Below are 8,688 nucleotides of genomic sequence, written 5' to 3'. Positions count from 1 at the left end.
TTATGCCTAATTAGATGTGTAAAGAATCTTTATATCAAAAAATTAGAATTCTCTTACATTCTATAAATAGATGTGATGAGATGTGATAGGAATCAGATAGATGTAAATGGATGGAAGTGATATGAATCAGATAAATGAAAATGGATGAATGGATGGATGGAAGTGATATGAATCAGATAAATGAAAATGGATGAATGGATGTGATGTCCTGTGAATCAGGATGTGAATGACTGGTATAGGATGTGAAGGAATGTGATGGCATATGAATCGTGATATGAATGAATGATAAGGGAAGTGAATGAATGACGGCATGTGAATCGGATGTGAATGGATGATGCAGTTGATGTGTGAATGATGTAGATTAATGTGGATGGATGTATGGATGATGTGGTTTGATGTGTGAATGATGTGGATTGATGTGGATGGATGAATGGATGATGTGGTTTGATGTGTGAATGATGTGGATTGATGTGGATGGATGAATGGATGATGTGATTTGATGTGTGAATGATGTAGATTAATGTAGATTGATGTATGGATGATGTGGTTTAATGTGTGAATGATGTGGGTTGATGTAGATGGATGAATGGATGATGTGGATGTGGATGTGGATGTAGATGTATGGATGTGGATGTGGATGTGAAAATGGATGTATGGATGTGGATGTGGATGTGGATGTATGAATGTGGATGTGGATGTAGAAATGGATGTGTGGATGTATGAATGTAGATGTGGATGTGGATGTATGAATGTGAATGTGGATGTGGATGTGGATGTATGAATGTGGATGTGGATATGGATGTATGAATGTGGATGTGAAAATGGATGTATGGATGTGGATGTGGAAATGGATGTATGGATGTGGATGTGGATGTGGATATGGATGTGTATGTATGAATGCGAACGTTGAAGTGGATGTATGGATGTGGATGTACTAATGTGGAATAATGAATGCGAATGTGTATGTGAAATGATGTGACGTCGATATGAGTGAATGGATGAGATGTGATGACATGTGAATTGGGATGTGAATAAATGATATGTGATGTGAATGAATCTGATGTGATGAGATAGAAAATGATGTGATTGGATGAGAATGAGTACACTTATGAATGGAATGTGGAATAAGTAATGTGGACTGATGAGGGATATGGTGGAAAGATGAGAGTTCATTATAGAAACTGTATTTGTGACCTATTTGTAAATGACTATTTTATGTTAAGAATGCTGGGGAAGCATTTCAAATGATCGCCTTGTGATTAAGGTCGTGAAGACCTAACTGATAAAGTTGCAACAGCTGACGGAGAGTCAACGGAGGACGTCTCGCGTAGTATGGTCCCGGCCGAGGTCTTGACCAGCCTCGGTTCGATTTAAATGGTGAGCTTCCGGTACGGTGGATGAGGGACCAAGGAAGCGGCCTATGAGTGAAGCGCTAGGTGACCTGCGAAGGATCCTAGAGGGTGCTATCCATACGGTGCTCGGGCTCTGGGTCGCTGAAGATACCCACACGTGCGTCGTGGAAGATATTGGAACAAGGAGTAAGAGTTGTTTTCTGAAACCGGGCATGGATCTGGTTGATTGACCTTGCTGGTCCTCAACGGATGGGTCCATGGCTCTTTTATATGGATCTGTTGGTTGATCTTGCTGATCTTCAATGGAGATTCCATCTTGACTTTTATAAGTGATTATATTGCCAGGTACTATGAGCTAGGAACTATTGAAAAGGCCCCTGAGTGGACAGGTGGTGAGCGTTCTGGTTGCCAATGATGCCATAGATAGTTCGATGAAGGAATGATTGGAAATTTCAACCGGATATTTTGGAGGATTGTGATCAGTGATACTATGGTTTTATTAAATGATTATTTTAAAGATGGCTGAATCTGTGAAAAAGGCAATTTCATATTGGGTGTGTAAGTGGCATGACCAATGCTAAATTTGCATGAATATCCACCGACTAGGGGGCCTGGGAACTCTTTTCCTTGGTACCCAGGACAAAACCTAACAAATTCTAAATTGTATCCCATCACTACAGTGGTTGGGCGGTTGGCTAATCCATGGGACTAGATGGGGTTAGTGCACTGATGGATCCCTAAATCTGAGACTCAATTCTGTTATGGTACGTTAGATAAAGTAAATCTCGGTCAAAAATTATTCTATGGAAAAGAATCAACGGCTGTGCCTCTCAACGAGGAAAAAAGCATTGATCTCTATGATCCAAGTGCAAATTTCTTCCTTGATCTGACCAAGTGACTTTAGTTTCGGTTGGATCAGTTTGGTCAGAAATGACCTTGACTACGTTAGAGTAAATTTTTATCCTGTGGAGGAATCGCCTGTGCTTTCCGGGCAAGGGAAGTTTTTCCAAGTTCGTCGGTTTTGGAAGAACGAAGGAATTAGTCACCTATCCGGATATCCGTGGGGGCGAGGCCTCGAGTGTGGGACCCTGCCCCATGCAAGATGTGCTACTTCCGCTGCTAGCACCCCGAATCCGCTGCGCGGTGGGGACGGGGTCTCACAGCTGGTATCAGAGCAATTTGACTAATAAGGATCAACCAAAAAGCTTGAAATGTCAAAAATTTATGAAGTAGCAGTATAAGATCAGAATTGTGTGATGAAATTCATACAAATTGTTAATTGAACTGAAATTCATAAATTAGTAATTGGGTCTTCAGATGGAAGTACCACAATTGCATGGAATCCCTGACTTGCTTGAGGCCTAGACATGATGGTCTTTACCTTATAATTCCAAGGACCATGACTACCCGTATATACCGAGGGTATAACTGCAGCTCTTTACGAGTAAATCTAAGATTTGAAATTATAAGCATTAATGCTATCTAGATGATGAATTCGAATGTGGTTGATATGATTTTTAAATCTGGTTGTGAACTGATGAGTTGATTTGGATTCTGATTGAAAAATGATGATTCCTGAAATTTGGTTGAAATGTACTAAGCCGAGCAAAACCACAATAAAGATGAATGGGACGAGTCCCTGTGATGATGTTCATAACTAAAATGATGTTTATGACTTCAGCAAATCACTATGAGATTAGTGGATTGTGCTGGCAGATTACTACTGTTAACTTTTGATCAGTGGATCAAGAGAAGAAGAAGAAGATGAAAGAGATCATACTCCACTTGCGAGATGAGGACATCTCGCATTTTTTAAGTGGGGTAGAATGTAAGATTCCTCCCCAGCCTCTTAGGATGTCCAGTATCTTTCCCTGTAGTCAAATCCCTCTTCAAAAATATAAAAGATCTTGTTTATACCTGTTTTGGCCTAGAGAGAGAAAATCTTCTAGAGAGAGATGATTCAGTTATTAAATATTTTTGGATGGAAAAATATCTCATCTTATTAAAATAATTTCCCCTGAAACAGAAGTTCAAAAAGATTTTCAGAAGGTGCATTAGAAATCAAGTATAATCTGTTCAAGAGGCCTTATTCTAGGGGTCCATATTTTTTTGAAATTTTAAATTAAGGTTCCTATGGACCAATAAGATTCATCCTAATGTAGGGAGGAGATAAATGGAAGAATAAAAGGAAAATCCCCCAAAATGAGTAAATACTCACATAAGATGAAGAGTGGACAAGGTTAATAGTTAAAAAAGAGAGATATTTAGAAGAAATGATGCATTTTTGACACCTCAGTATGGGGGAATTCCCCTCATGAAGGAGGCGCCTATTTCACATGTGTGGGAGAGTTTTAAACTCCCAAATAATGAGATATTTTTATCTCTCCTCTCTCTTATTTCAACTAGATCCAAAAAGTGAGCTAAATTGACCTAAAAATGGTCAAAAATTGACCAAACTGATCTCGAAAATTCTAGAATCAGTTTGTTTGGTTAGAGGCTCACTTTTTCCTATAAATAGAAGCCTTCCCCTTTATTGAAGCTTAATAGTGTTCTTGCATTGTTACTCTACTTCTCCCCAAAGCCAAAAATTATGAATTTACTCATAATTCATTAGTTTTTGACCTTTCTCTCTTCTAAAGATTGGTGGCCACTCTTGTTTCAAACAAGAGTAGATCCCTCAAACAAGAGTAGATCCCTCAAACCATCAAGCCAAAGGAAAGCTCTCAAATTCTCCTTGTAAGTTGGAGATTCTTCTCTTTTCTATTTCATTTTATGGTTTTTTTATGATTTTTATCTTCTTTAAAGTGAATAATGATGTTATGCCTCATTGAAAAGGCATTCCCCTCTCTTCTTTAGTAAATCCAACCCTTCTTTATCCTAGATGAATGATTAATGGATAGAATCAAGTTTTTCATGATGTTTTTCTTAAATAAGTAGAAAATGTTTACATTAGAATGATTTAAATACTCTTGGTGAAATTCTAGTTGATTTTTGAAAGAAAGTAACAGGGGTGGGTTAGTCCCTCACCAAGGGAGTGGCTCATGAAGGAGTCACCACTTAGCATCTCACGGGAGAAGCTTACCATTGATTCTTGGAATAGATAACATTATCATGAATGACTCATAATCCCATTTACATTGGTATTTATACTCCACCCAAGAGTTCACACCTACTTACTAGTTGTCCATGGCCTTGGGCCCATAATGCTTTCTTACAAACCATCCCTTCCCCAATGGTTTCGTTCTCGAAACCTCAAATGAATACCCCAAATTCGGAGAAGAATGTTCCATGTGGCTGAATTTACACCAACCCATATTGCTCTATCAATGCTTCATATCCCTCCAATGCTGAAATAGGTTGCCATGAAGCTTCGTCCTTAGGTAAACCTTTCCATTGAACAAGATACTCCACCAAGGTACGAGTGCGAAGTACCTTTTTCCTTGTACCCAAGATAGCTTCTGGAATGTATTCAATCATTCCCTCTTCATTCATTGGAGGTAACTCATCAACCATTTGATCGATCATACCCACATATCCTTTCAAGTGAGAGACATGAAACACATCATGAATCTTTGTTGTAGATGGAAGTAAGAGTTGATATGCAACCTCCCCAACTCTTCGTATCGCTTGATAAGGACCATAATAGCGATGAGCTAGTTTGGTGTTGGTGCTTCCCTTTAAAGACGCATATCTTGACTTTGGTATTCTCAAAAGAACCCAGTCTCCCACTTTGAATTCCAATGGTCTTCGATGAACATTGGCATATTGTCTCATTTTCTCTTGTGCAACCTTCAAATTACTTTTGCATTGTTGCAACAAAGCTTGCATCCTTTCAGCTTCCTCCTTGGCATTATGGTTAGAAGTCTCATATGTACCCACCAACATAGGCAAATTGACCTTGTAACCATATAAAGCCTCAAAGGGTGACATGCCAATGCTCACATGATATGTTGAGTTGTAAGCAAACTCAGCCAAAGGTAACCAATCATCCCATGTGCTTTGAGTATCAAGACAATAGTGGCGTAGATATGTTTCCACCCATTTGTTTACTCTTTCTGTTTGACCATCGGTTTCGGGATGATAGGCGGTGCTTGGAGTAAGCTTGGTTCCCATATATTCAAACAATGTTCTCCAAAAAGTGCTCATGAATTTGACATCGCGATCACTCACAATTTGTGACGGCATACCATGCAACTTGAAAACCCCATCAACAAATTGCTTGGCAACATTTTGGGCTGAATATGTGACTTTGGAAGGAATGAAATGGGCCACTTTGGTCAATCTATCCACCACAACATACAAGCTGTCCCACCCTTTCTTTGTGCGCGGAAGGTTAGTAATGAAATCCATTGATATATGACTCCATTTTCCTTCGGGAATGGGCAATGGCTGAAGCAAACCTCCCGGTTTATGTGTAGGATCCTTGTTCAATTGACATGACCGGCACCCACTTACATAAGCATGAATGCTCTTCCACATCCCCTTCCAAAAGAAACTTTTCCTTATTGCATCAAAGGTTTTGTAGACACCCAAATGACCAGCCATAGGAGTACAATGCATCTCTTCCATGATCTTCTTGATAAATGATGAAGTAGGAACCAAGTAGACTTTTACAATGCATCTCTTCCATGATCTTCTTGATAAATGATGAAGTAGGAACCAAGTAGACTTTTCCTTATAGTAGACTTTTCCTTATAGTAGAGGAGACCATTTTTCAGCTCATAATGGGGTAACTCTTCACATACACCTTGCTGTAATTTCTGCACTATTTGTGAGATTTCTTCATCAAACAAGTACTCTTCTTGTATCTCCATGATCCAATCTTTATGCACCTCAGAAATAGCATACAATGAGCAGGCCCACATACGAGACAAGGAATCGGCAACCACATTTTCTTTGCCCTTTGTTTATGTGATTTCAAAATCATAGTTTTGTAGTGTTGCTACCCACCTTCTTTGCTTAGGAGACAAATTGGGTTGTGTGAGGAAATACTTCAGCACCCTATGATCACTTCTCACATAAAAATGACTCCCATATAAGTAATGGTGCCATTTCTTGATAGCATGGAGTATAGCAATCATCTCTTGCTCATACACATGGAGTTCTCTTTCTTTGTCATTCAGCTTTCTACTTTCATAAGCAATGACTCCATGGTCTTGGTAAAGTACCGCACCAATCCCTCTTCCACTTGCATCCGCCCTTATTGTGAAAGGTTTGGTGAAGTCTGGACATACCAAAATAGGTGCTGATGTGAGCATCTTCTTCATATCTTCAAAGCTTTTGTTGGCAATGGCATCCCAAAAGAAGGTTTTCTTCTTCAATTTGTCCATCATTGGGGCTGCAATTTCTGCATAGTGGGCAATAAAGCGCTTATAGAATGAAGATAACCCCAAAAATCCCCTCAATTGAGTAGTGTTTGAAGGAGCCGGCCAATTCCTAATACATTCCACTTTCTTTGGATCCACACAAATGCCATCCTTGCTCACAATGTGACCCAAATATTCCACCTCATGTGCCATGAAGGTACATTTTGTCTCCTTAACATACAACTTGTTTTGCCTCAAGACCTCCAAAACCTCTTTCACGTGCTTCAAATGCACTTCCTCATGTTTGCTATAGATAAGTATGTCGTCGAAAAAGACCAATACAAACTTGTAGAGGAAAGGTTGAAGCACTTTGTTCATCAATGCTTGAAAAGTTACCGGTGCATTGCATAATCCAAACGGCATAACCATGAATTGGTAAAGACCCCTTTCTGTACGAAATGCTGTTTTGAACTCATCACCACTTTTCATCCTTATTTGATGGTATCCGGAACGCAAATCAATCTTTGAAAAGCATGTGGCACCCTTCAACTCATCCAAAAGATCATCCACCCTTGGTATTGGAAAACGATTTTTGATGGTGATCTTATTCAAATCACGGTAATCAATGCACATGCGGAAAGTACCATCCTTTTTCTTCACAAGTAGCACCGGAGAAGCAAAAGGAGATTGACTTGGTTCAACCCATCCCATGTCAATGAGTTCTTTGACTTGCTTTGCCACCTTTTCCTTTTCAACCTTTGACAAACGATAGAGTGGCTTGTTGATTGGTTTGGCATTTGGTTCCAAATCAATAGCGTGATCAACACTCCTCTTTGGCGGCATTGATTTTGGCATGGTAAACACATCTTCATAATCCTTGAGTAGCTTAACCATGTCCACATTTTTGATGCAATCCTTTTTGCTATTATCTTCCTCTTTGCAAAGCTGTAGTACATAAACATAGCCCTCTTTCTTGAACTCTTTCTTCATTTGAGTAGCATTGATCATGAAGAGCTTGGACCCTTGCATTCCATTCAATGTAATAACCCCTCCATGATGCACAAAACTCATGAAACTTTTCTGTAAGTTCATGGTAAAAGAGTTCAAAGTGGACAGCCAATCACATCCAAGTACTATGTCAATTGGTCCCAACTCAATCACCAAAAGATCAACTTTGCAAGAGTAGCTCTTGGACAACTCCGATTCTATACTTTGACACTTCATATTGCAACCCATTAAATCACCATTGGCCACTTGCACCATGTGCTTGTTTGGTAAAGAAGTTGGTTGCATTTTGAGAGTGTTCAAAGACCTTTTATTGACAAAACTATGCGTGCTTCCAGTATCAATGAGTGCATATGCTGTTCTCCCATTCACCTTGATCTTCAATATCAATGTGTTGGCACCCTTACTTCCCGCATAAGCATCATGAGAGATTGTACACAAGGTAGTATGTGCACTATTGTTTTCATTCCACACGCATAGAGGCATCCCATCATCCAAACACCATCATCATGAGAACCTCCACCCTCATGAGGATCTCCCCATCCTAAGGCATCATTGCATTCAAGGAATTCCTCCTCCTCATGATTAGCATTGTCCTCAGTGATAATGTAGCTTATGGAAATATCCTTGGATTTACATACTTTGAAGTGATCCTTGTTCCATTTTTCTCCACATTTGAAACATAGACCTTTGAGCCTCATTTCATGCAAACGGTCCTCCTTGATAACCTTGCTTTTTGAACCCCCATTTGCTGGCTTGGACTCATTGTATGTAGCTTTGTTGGACATAAATGGTGGTTTAAATGGAAGTCTATTAGACCCTCTACCATACACGGTAGGAAATCTTGGAAGATTAGGTCTTGTGTTTGCATGAGAACCCATGTCAGTCCTTGTGATCACTTCCCCTTTGATATTCCCTTTGCTAGCCCACTTTGTCAAGTACTTCTCTTCATGAATTTCTGCAAGCATCATTGCCTTCTTCAAAGTGGCGGGTTCATGAGACTTGACATCACCACCAATAGGAGC

Source organism: Cibotium barometz, chromosome 13, assembly GCF_041138505.1.
Source record: "Cibotium barometz isolate CiBa-2024 chromosome 13, ASM4113850v1, whole genome shotgun sequence".
NCBI lineage: Eukaryota > Viridiplantae > Streptophyta > Polypodiopsida > Cyatheales > Cibotiaceae > Cibotium > Cibotium barometz.
Note: the sequence above shows the minus strand (reverse complement) of the source record.